This window comes from Parasteatoda tepidariorum, chromosome X2 (assembly GCF_043381705.1).
Source record: "Parasteatoda tepidariorum isolate YZ-2023 chromosome X2, CAS_Ptep_4.0, whole genome shotgun sequence".
In the NCBI taxonomy this organism is placed as follows: domain Eukaryota; kingdom Metazoa; phylum Arthropoda; class Arachnida; order Araneae; family Theridiidae; genus Parasteatoda; species Parasteatoda tepidariorum.
This window is the reverse complement of record NC_092215.1, coordinates 35,481,272-35,493,597: the sequence shown is the minus strand read 5'-3', so window position 1 is coordinate 35,493,597 and position 12,326 is coordinate 35,481,272. Positions and strand designations below refer to the sequence as shown.

At 28.3% G+C, this 12,326-nt stretch overlaps 1 protein-coding gene across 3 annotated transcripts in view; it reads left to right on the top strand.

Annotated features, from left to right (window-relative positions):
* LOC107453411 (crossveinless c) overlaps positions 1 to 12,326 on the top strand; it is a 326,116-nt gene that overhangs the window by 32,989 nt on the left and 280,801 nt on the right. The window contains exon 1 of one of the 3 annotated variants that reach the window (XM_043039807.2): positions 4,360 to 4,466. The exons of the other annotated variants lie outside the window; for them this stretch is intronic. The gene's annotated coding sequence lies outside the window, so the exon portion shown is untranslated. Of the gene's footprint in view, positions 1 to 4,359; positions 4,467 to 12,326 lie in introns of those variants that run through there. 3 annotated transcript variants of the gene reach the window in all.

The following is a 12,326-nucleotide window of genomic DNA, read 5'->3' as shown; positions in this document are numbered from 1 at the left end:
CGGTTTCAACACAAAGAATATGAAAAAAAATACACGTAACATTATGTATTCAATAATTCTAGCACGGAAAGGTATTTAAAAAAATACTTTAAAGGCATAATTCAAGAACCATTCACTTGCTGCTAATTGCTTAAAAATTATGTCTAGAATTTAAAATGAAGTCTTTTCTCTCCTTTCGCTTTATTAAGAAGTATTTGTATTATGAAATAAATTTTTATCTGATCATTATTAAATATGGTACAAATAATTTTCTTCAAATAAAAATTATTAGCCCTGAAAAACATTTGTAGGTATCCCTTCAAACTTGTAACTGTGAACCTAGTACACGAGGCAGTGAAACTTCTAAGACAAGTACTAGGACAAACTGAAGCAAAATACATTAGTGAAGCAAGTTACATTTGCGTTCAGGGACCGATTTACTGATTAGGGACCTTGTAGTACGCATTTGTCGCACTTTTTATTAAAATAGTTTTTTTTTTAATCAAATTACTTATTTTAAATAAATAAATAAAAATATATATATATAGAGAGAGAGAGATAAAAAATTCTATTTACGTTTTTTTTTAAATATTTTTTCTAAGTAAATATAATACAATTTTTAATATTATAGCAAACTATAAATTAAGGGTAACGAAATATATAAGTACCAAATAACCCAATATGAGTACCAAAATATATATTTTCTTTTAATTAAAACGTCAGAAAAAAATAAATTAAAAAGACACCGGTGTTCCATCTGCGTTAAAGGGTTAACAAGGTTTTCTNAAGAGAAGATATATATATATATATATATATATATATATATGGGTGTGTGTTACCGTGAATGAACGAAATCAAGATAATGTCGACTTTCACCGGTGAATGTCAACAATCACATAGTAGCTTTGGTGGATGTTCAAAATATTTGTTATATCCGATTTGATATTAATTTATTCGTTGATATTATTATATTTATTCGATATTTTAATACCTGCTGAGGATAGATTAGGAGAAACATCAGTGTTCGGAGTACCAGTTAAATGCATACTGGGCAAAGGCACTGAACCGAAAAAACGTCAGTGTAGGGTATAGCGGGCAAATGTATACCTGGCAGCGGCACTTAACTAGACCTAGTATACATGTCGAACATCTACTAAAGTAACTGTGTGATTGTCAACATTCACCGGTGGAAATCAACCACCACTAATTTTGGTGTACGGCTGAGTTTGAATGTGGGAAGATGCGTTACAGGTCTTTAATTTGTTTTATTTCTCTCTTAAACATTCTTTTTATATTATCTTTCCTTAATCTATGTAAAATACTTTAACCTTATTACCTATTTTAAATTAAGGAATTGAATTACCTATTTTAATTTTATCTTCAAGATAAACAATCTGTAAATATGGCTTATTAAAAAGCATGTTTAGAACATATCTTTCTTATAAAATTTCACCCACTTCATTCTGATTTTGAAATTCGTGTCAGTTTATTTAGACAACGTGTTTAGGATACTTATTTGCTTGCTTATCATATCCGAAAGAAATATGTGCTAAAGATAATTCAAGATAAGCTTAAGATTTTGTCTAATAAATGTATTTTCCAATTACAAATAATATAAGTTGGTTTGCCTAATAGATACTGAATTTAGTTAAGTAGACAAAACTTGATTTTTTTTTCACACTAGCTTCATATTCAGTTTTGTCGTTTATGAATTTTTTTATATCAGAATTTGAGAAGTTAAATTGTGGCCCCCTCTAGATGACGTCATCTCTACATTGCGTGAACGCAAATACTGCGTTATCTAAGAAAAAAATTGGAAGCTAAATAAATTCGTGACTTTCACATTCAAAACACCCTGTTTTCCTTCTATAGATAAAAATAAAATATTCATTTTGATCAAGCATAATCTAAAATTAACGGAAAGTCACGTGATTTGTTTAGGAAAGAGTGATGGCAGAAAAGGATTATAAAAACGGTAGGCGGATTTCTTTAGGTAAAAGAAACTGATGAATTCAGGTTTTCTGTATATCTTTTTTTTTTTTTTAAGAATTTTTTTTTCAACGCTCTTCTTATTTGTGCTTGGACAGGCACAGCAGGAGCTGGTGGATTATATATTATATGATGAATGGAAAAAAAAACCCCATAAATTACCCATTCGTGCTTTGGTGGCCCACCAAATAAAAAAAAAACTTTTTTTTATCCTTGTCGTGTAGGTGAGTTTATTTTACAAAATCACTTAAAATTTTTATGATTTATGAGATCTTATCTTTAAAAAATCTGTTTAAATTGTAATAAAAAGTTATATAACGTTGAAGCTGTCAATATCATTTGTGTTGGAGGTGGGTGATCTACTAAACATGGGCACGTAGGCAGTGTTTTTTGTAGGAAGTTTTAAGACAGCGATATCTTTTGTCATAACGACTGAAGATATGGAGTTCCTACACCCAGATTTGACACGCATTGTCGCTAATTTCCTTGAATGTTTGACAGTAGGTTTAAACGGCTTTGCTATTTAAGGCAATTTATTTTAATTTCTTAAAAAAAATATCCGACTCAATATCTTTTTTTTCTTCAACTATGGCACACCTTTTCCATTACTATTTCTTACCTGTGAAAAAGCAACTATATTAAAAAAATGGCAACTAATTTTTAAAAAAGGCAACTGTTTAATATAAATTTATTGTTGACAAACAATGAGCTCGATAAAAATAAATCACGATTCGAAAATGACGTGAATTTGCAACGATATTATCGTGAAATCGAAGGCATTGAAAGTGATGTTGCAGATTTGAAGTCGTGTATAGTTATAACATCGCAATGCAAATATCAGAATTTGAAAAACCATATGAAAATGTTTCTAAAATCGATAAATAAGTGCCGAGAAATAATTGAAAAAAAGCATGCGGATTTACGATAAAATTACTGTGAATTAAATGAGTCAGAAATTGATTACTTTATTTCAAAATTCAAGTGTCTTAATATCATGTTTAAAATATTGTAATTTGGAAAATCCGGTGAAAATGGTGGGAAAATATAATAAGTGCCAAAAAGTATCGAAAATAGTTGTAGATTTGCAAAACGTCTTTAACTTATAAATTTAAAACTAAAAATCCTTGAAAGATATTGTTTTTGTGCTTTTTTTTCACAAAAGCTAGGTCTTATTTTTAAATGTGCTAAAAATTATAAAAAGGTTTTCCATAACTTCACGAAAACGGACCTTTCACAAAAAGTCTGGAACTAACCCTATCGGTACTATGGAAATATTGAACTTAAAAAAGTTCATATGAAATTGCTACAAGTTTGCACCATAATATGGTTCAATGTAATATTATGACTTAACAGTGAACCAATTTTTCAATTCTGTATATCAGTTTTAGTGTATTTTATAGCTAAAAAAAGTAGTGAATTTGAATACTGATCAAATGATAGCAGGTTCTAGTACCGATAAAAACGAGAGTGGGTTCGAGTACCGATCAGGAATGTATCACCGGCTAGTATTACTTTCTATTGGGGAAAAAAATTGATATTAATTTTGTTTTGAACCACGTCTTTTAGAAAGAAAAAATTGTAAATCGATAATTTGTTATATTTTTTTTTCTTTTTTTTTACAAATGTTTTACGAGTTTTCAATTGCTTTAAATAACTTATTATCTAACATTAAAAATAATGTTGGTATTCAAAAATTAATTTTTCAATTTATTAATGATTTTTTTTTATAATTATTGCAATTTTTATAATTATAGCAATTATTATTATAATTATATCAATTTTTATTATTATTATTATTATTATAATAATAATAATAATAATTATTATTATTATTATAATAATTATTATAATTATAATTATTGCAATTTTTATAATTATTGCATGTACAAAATACGTCGCCCTTTTGAAGTTGCGTCCATCGACTTCCAGGGTATCCCAGTCCATTGATATTGTATATCATATTTTTCTAAGAGTTCTTATCGGAGTTGAAGCATTTAGATTAAATTTACTTTGAAAAACCTAACTTTCACATATATAATTGACCGATTTTTTTTTTTACTTTTTCTGAATTTCCAGACATCTGTTGAAAGAAAAATTACTCCGTGTCTCGTCATCTAATCTTCGTCTTGACTTCCGCGGATAAACCCCCCAGCCATCTGCGACAAAATGGCATGGCGACCCCCACCGCAGGCAGATATTTTTTAAGGGAAAGTAACTGAGCGGCAGCTTTATGACCTTTAGCTTTTTACCCTTGCTTCCTAAACTTCTCTTGCTTTTTTTCTTTTTACCATACCCTTTTATTATTTTTATTTTTATTTTGAGGGTGGTGAAAAAGGCGGGAACATGACTTCTTGAATTCGATTCCACCTCGAAGACAGGGGGAATCACTGTTAAAACCTTCTCAAAGTTGACGAGACGAAACATTGGAATTTTGGTAGTAGTTTCAAGTGCTCTTAGTACTCTATGGCTCTTAGTTACTTTTCGAAGCGAAATATTAAGTAAGTATGAAACGAATCTTTGAAATTTTAATTGTAAATATTTTTTTGTACTTTTAAATAGTTTAATCTTAAGCTTTTACTTACTTCCTAATCAATATTTACATAATTTTTATTTAATAGTCACTTTGGACGTTAATCAAGTATTACAAATGAATTTTCATTTTTGGTTTATGAAATTAGGAGCGAAATTGGTTGACATAAGAGGAACATTTGTTAACTTTGATTTCTTCTAATATTTCCGTTAATAATAATAGTTAAATATAATGTTATACGTAAAACAAAGTTAGGTGTTTAAAGCCACATAATTCGTAATGCAGAAAAATTGGCTTACATAGGCAACAGGAAGAAAATAATTTAGTATAAAGAATCACCAATAGAGGAAAATCCCACGATTCAAGCATAATATGTGTAGTAAATGAATACTACATATTTCTGAACTGAAAAAAAAATTTTTTATTAATAAGAAGGATGATTTCTTATTTATGATTGAGTCTCTATATGACCAAAATTTAAATTTTCTTGCAAATACATGAAATGCCAAATTTGCTCCATTAGTCAATTGTTAGTATTTTTTTTGATAAATACTATATAGAAAATTGAAAAATAACAAACAAAACATTGTCTGAAAGCTAACTCTCGTCGTTTAATCAATTCAGAACGATTTGCTTTTCGGAGGATTTGCCACTGGGGATCGAACCCCAGTTAGTAAATCCCAGAATACCCCAGAATAATCCAGTAAACCCCAGAACCCCAGAATGACAGTTCAGTGCCATAACCACTGAGCCATTGCGGTTCAAGTAAATGTAAAGGTTTCCACTAATAGTAAACAAAACAATTACGGAATTTTAAACTGAATAATTTTCGAAATCAGAACTTTAAAAAAGATGTTGGAAGTCCCCCGAATGTTTTTTTTTTTAATTTAGTTAGAATAAATTAATAAATTAAAATAACATAATGGAAAACCGTATTTTAAAATTGTTAAACATAAAGTGTCAAATATATTTGTTTATTAAAAGCAAAGTACTAAAAACTAAATAAAATACCTTGTCCACTGTAGAAATTAATTATTCTGACATTCAATTTTGAAAAATGTTACAATATGTGTAAGTTTGTACTAAAATACATTGCACCCCCTGTACATGACACTTATTTGAAAAACTCTCGAATCGCATTTAATTTTGATTTAGTCATGTGGATTGTGTGTGTTTTTTAAAAATGTTCTTCATTTGAGATACATAATTGCACCCTTATTTAAGCAATATAATCTTGATACGTCAATCTTTAATTAAAATATTTAACATTATAAGCTCCGTGCACCAACACTGAATTTAACTTTAATCGTTGGATTGACCTATTGATAGTAGAGGTTAATAATTCACGGATCTGAATTGGCTATATAGCACCAAATGACCTTGACAAGACGGACCCGATCAAACCGTCCTATAAACAAAGTTGGATAAAAAAAATAAATAAAAAGGAAAAAGGGGAGATCACTAAAGCATGGGTAGCTAAATCTTTATTTACCGAACGAAAGCAAATAATTTGAGACTTGTACCTAGAATTCTTAGTGACATAAATTTTATATCAGCAGTCTATCTTATAACTTGTAATTATCTCCACCTGTGTAGCCAGCCAGACCGTCGTAAATGACTATAATATAAATTGTAATAACTTATATATATTGTACTATAATAACTATACTATACTATACTGTACTATACTATACTATAACTGTACTATAATAACTATACTATGCTATACTATAATATAATGTAACTGTACTATAATAACTGTTCTATTTTATAAAATAATATAACTGTACTATAATAACTATTATATTTTATAATATAATATAACTGTACTATAATAACTATTCTATTTTAAAACATAATACAACTGTACTACAGTAACTATACTATAATATTATAATAACCTTTCGTTCATATAATGTGATACGCAGCACAATAAATTTCATATAACCCAATAATAAATTTTATATAGCACATCATTATTATTTAATAAATTTTATATAGCTCAACAAATTAACTATTTCTGCAAACATACGTTGTTTCATTTTCGCAAAAAATTATAAATAAAATCTATTGTCAGTGATGGTTTTAATGTTCTCAAATTAGAAAGGCAGTCAATAATAGAAAGAAAAAAAAAATTTTTTTTTTGAAAAGTAGTTAATGAAAGTTTTTTTTAAAAAAAATTATATTAATATTTGTAATTTTAACAAAATTTTATGCGTTATATATGTTTTAAGATAAAATTATTTTTATTAAAATGAATATAATTTAAACAAAAATAAAATCACGAACTTATATATGATTATATTTATTAGTAGTTTCGATTTTTTTAAAAATATTTTCTTCTCTGAAACTTTAAATGGTTTTTACAAAAACTTATATCCCATCTCTTATTAAAAAGAAAAACCCATCATACCTTTAAACGCCAGTTATTTCTTTTATAAATGACTAGCATTCATGAATATTTTTCATGATGGTTTTACCCTTACCTTGACATTTCATTTTTGTAGATATATTATTCTTGCTGAGGTATTTATTCGTGATTACTGTGCAAAAAACATGCACGCTTTACTGACGTAACTGTAGAAAGAAATCAAGAGCAAAATAGTTTTACAGCCTAACCTACTTCTGTGATGTGTAATTTATATGGCTTATACACATAGCTTTCGAACAATCGCAAGCTTCCAAGGCAATTGTAATGTCTCTGAAAAAAATATCATTTTTTATTGATAGTCTGGCTTTTTGATATTGCCCGGTTGCAATTGTTTTAATGTCCAGAAAGAAAACAATAAAAGCTCAGTCCATTTAAAAGGGAGTAGAAGGCTAACAAGGCAATGAAGGACAATTCGCATTGTTCTTTAACCTGTTGGAATATATTTATTTATTTTTATATACGAGGAAATATGGAAATAAAATGTCTTTATGGTCGTTTTAGCTATTTTAATTGCTTTTTAATTTGTGAGAAAATATAATCATGTACCTGGAATTAATTTTGTAAAGACTATTTTAGTGTATAAAGTTACTTTTTCATTTAGAAAAAAAGTATGGTCATAACTGCTGGACTATGGCAAAATTTACCATATTTCTGACTATATATATCCATACATATTCCTTTTCACTTCAAATTGGAGCATAGGGCTTCTATCATAGCTTTCAATCTCACTCTATTTGTGGCCAGATATTTTACCTTTCTTCATGTCTTTCCTATTGTTTTCACTTCGTTTGCAATTGTGCTGCGCCAAGTATTTTTAGCTCTTCCTCTCTTTCTATTGCCCTGAGGGTTCCAATGAAAAAAAATTTTGCTCTATGGGAACACCAAAAACTCGTAATTTTCACCGAAGTGCTATTTTAATGATTTTGGTAAAGTCAACAATAAAGTAGGGTTTTAAAATGTGTGATAGAATTTGGTAAATGTTGTAAAATTTAGTAATTTTATCGTGATACCTTGGAGCATGACATAAAAAAAAATTTATTCGGTTAAATTTACATTTCAGTTTTGTAATTTTTACTAAATGTGAACTAAAATATTGAAAATTAGAGTTTCTGGTAAACCGTTACCATATAAACGAAAAATTACCAAACGAATCGTTTAAATGCGATTTAGTTTAGTTTCGTTTTATTATACAGAATAATGCCTTTTTTTTTTTACTAGAAATATTATTACCATAATGTGCGGTATTTTTACTGAACCCCCCGTGAACCTTTTTTCCCCGTGTTCCATTAGCGGCCTATTTTATAACTAACAGTTTAAAATATATGGAACCTACAGGATTTGTTTTTTGTTTTGGAATTTTCAAAATAATGAAGAAGAAAAAAAGGTTTAGGTATTTGCTTTTTCTTGAAATGAATGGCGTGTTTCCATAGAGTTCGGAACTTCAAAATTACGATTCAAAAATTGAAAATTTCGTTACAAAAAAGTTACAGAAATGTACATTAAATTAGTTGTAGAAAAAGTTACAGTTATTTAGTCCGTAAAAAATATATTTCGTTTTCCAAATAGGTATTAATGAAATATTTCAGATAATTTTGCAGTGTTTCTTACAAATTCCAAGAAATTTTTTTTAACAGGCAATGAAGATTAACTCGCAATGTACTTTTAATTGTTGGGATATATGTATATTTTATTCATATATTGTGTCATAGAAAGTATAGCAATTAATTTTTTTTGTTACAATTTAAGCTATTTTAATAGCAATTGAACTTGTGAGGGAAATATTTTCTTACACCAAATTTTAAATGTAAAAATAATGTGTCATTATAAAGAATTTAAATTTTCATATGAGTGACTTATTTTATAATCATCAGATTAAAATAGTGCATCCAATCGCATGTTTTGTTATAGGTAATAGGATTTTTAAAATAACTAATTTATGGATACCAGATTTTGTGCAAAAGAAAATATAACCATGCATCGAAATTACTAACAAAGGTTACAAAAGTTAGGTACAGAAACATTTTCATTTTGTTCGTTAAACGTACAAATATCCGTTTTTCTACAATTGCTAGTGGAATATTTTTAATATACTCCAGACAAATACCTTAAAATTAGCGTTTCAAAAATATTTCATTGACAATTAAAACAAAATGTCACAAAATCACAATTCAAGTCATTAACGAAATGTTTTAAATCATTTTAAAATGCAATTTTTCTGAAATTTTCACAATATTGCTAAATTGAAATTCAGAGACAATATTTTTTACATAGCATTTGAAATCTATGAATCTCTTTCCTCAATTGGTTAAAAATAAATGTCTTATCTAAATCAGTTTGAAAATTTTCTTCCATGTTAAGTCAGTTCGTATATTTACCGTAGCTTTTTATTTATTTCCTGAGATATAAGTATTATAAAGTGAGAAATTATGTAAATAGACTTCCATCAAATGCATATAATTTTATGGTCTAATTCTCAGGGAACTGCTGTTTCACTTTGTTTGCTATTCCGTTAGATGAACTTAAACCGAAGTAAATTATGACAGCTAAGGAAAGTAATTCTTTAATGATAGTAAAATGAAATTGAAAATGCAAATTTTACCTTATGGGTCATTTTTGTGGATATTTTATGATTTTAATTGATACATATTGATTACAGGAACCATAGATTAGCGACTGCCTTTTCTAGTAACAGCCGAAACAAACATTGGTATCCTTATCCGATAAGTGCAAATTTTAAATTCGATGAACTTTGAAAATAAATTATGACGTAGGAAAGTAGTTCTTTAATGATAGTAAAATGAAATTGAAAATGCAAATTTTGCATGATGGGACATTTTTGTGGATATTTTATTATTTTAATTGATACATATAGGTTACAGGAACCATAGATTGGCGACTGCCTTTTCTAGTAACAGCCGAAACAAACATTGGTATCCATATCCGATAAGTGCACATTTTAAATTCGATGAACTTAAAGCGGAAGTAAATTGTGACGTGGGAGAGTAGTTCTTTAATGATAGTAAAATGAAATTGAAAATGCAAATTTTGCATGATGGGACATATTTGTTGATATTTTATGATTTTTATTGATACATATAGGTTACAGGAACCATAGATTTGCGACTGTCTTTTATAATTATAGCCAAGAGAAACATTGGTGCCCATATCCGATAAGTGCAAATTTTAAATTTGATCAATTTAAAGCAGAAGTAAATTATGACGTGGGAAAGTAATTCTTAGTAAAATGAAATTGAAAATGCAAATTTTAAATGATGGGACATTTTTGAGCGTATTTTATGATTCTAATTGATACATAGAGGTTACAGGGAACTATAGCATGGTGACTGCTTTTTCTAGTTATAGCCAACACAAACATTGGTAACCATAACCGATGTTTGCAAATTTTTAATTACGATGTATTCAATAAAAAATGTCACCGTTATCAATGATGATATTTTATTAATCGATAAAATATCGTTTTAATTAGATTACCGGCATTTAAATATCAATATATATTGCGATATTTTTCAAATATGGCTAATTTTTATTATTTTTACGTATGTCAATATTTTTTTTACCCAAATGAAATTCCAAGACTCAAGATAATATCGTATTTAATAAGTATTGTTAGGCACAATCATATTATATTTTTGTTTTGTTACATTTTTTTTAAAAAATTTTATAACCTTCGTTGAACCTCCGACCCACTTTTTTGAGTTTACGACTACTGTTGTTCAACTCCGTAGCCTTGTTATTTCGAACCCAATCCAAAAGACAAGGAGACTCCTGTATCAAGAATGGGGAGAAATTTATCTTCGTTAAGGACTTTTTGGTGGAAATAACCAGCATTTCCATTAGATGGAGAGGAAAACCACGAAAACTTTTCATGGTTAGCTTAACGGCAAGGGGACTCTAACCCATGATCAGTCTACAACTAAGGTGATTTTACGTCAGCACTGTGGTCGGTGCTGCCGAATGCGGAATTTGTATCGACCAGCCACCGCTGGGATTCGAACCCGGTCACATCATTAGAAGTCGAACGCTCTCTGTTTTGTTATATTGTCAATAATGATCGCATTATAATAGTATTCGATTTTTATTGTTAGCGTTAATTATCGCGAAATTGTCGTATTTGATACACCTATACATATTATAAGAAGACCAATACAATTATTTAATTTATTTAAAGAAAAAATCATGTATTGTCGTATTTTATTCATTATATGCATTTCGGTTTCCAATAATTCCTGCAAACTAGTTTCCGGCGTTGTTCCTACGTGCTGGCAAACCTGGCCTCATGATCTCGATAACAGATAAGAATTTTTTAATTCATTTCAAAAAATTTAAGAAACTTATTGAAATGATTAAAAGAACAAAACCTTGTTTAGTAGAAAAAAGTTAGCATCTTTTTTTTTTTNTTTTTTTTTTTTTTTTTTTTTTTTTTTTTTTTTTTTTTAACTAACATCAAGTTGCAACTCATTGACAATTTTCTTCTTTTCAAATCATTTCATTTTTACTCTTCTTTAATATCATTTTGTTTCACATAAAATGGTTGCAGTAAAAAATAATAATTTGCATGTATATCTAAGATCTTATTTTATGTATGTAAATCTTTTGCATACATGAAGCAACTCTTATTCTAATCTGATTTAACGAAATACTTCCACGTTTCGCTCTAAATGTTCTCCTTGTAAGGGGAAAAAAACCCAAATACAAGAAAAAAAAATGTTTGATCTACGCTATTTGTCTTAGGACTTCTCTAAGAAGCTTTTATACCCTTGTGGGAAAATGTCTTATTATAAGGATGAACGCCCAAATAAATACGATCGCTTCTTTCACATGGATGGTTAAGTTATTCTTTCAGCACGTGCATAGACTTTTCTGCACGTGTTTTTGAATCCACACCTGCAACTTAACTCATTCATTTATAGTGAACATTCAGAACTGGAACGAGTGTTACGTTACACTAGTCTACATCACTTGCGAATCTCGAGAAAGTGTGAATGGCCGAAAAATGGACATTCATTCAGTAGTTTATGAGGAACCATATAAATTGAATGAAAGTAGAAAAAAAATGGTAGAATTTTTGGAGATTGGAAGCTATATGGTAGTTAAGAATTCCCAGAGGCCTTCCTAAATATTTTTTTTATTGTTATAGTTCTAGAAGCTGTATTACTAAATATCGGTTTGATATTTTTTTAAAATTTATTTTTGCATTTACAATCTATAGGATAAATTTTAAATTTTTTTATTGAAAATAGTATATATTTTTTGAAATAAATGAGAAACAAATAGAGAACTATTTTTGTAATACTTATTGCTAAACAATTGTATTGGTCAATTGGTCATTGGATTCTTCCTTTCCGTCCAGTTCTTTCTAATTCGGCGAGTTTCTTC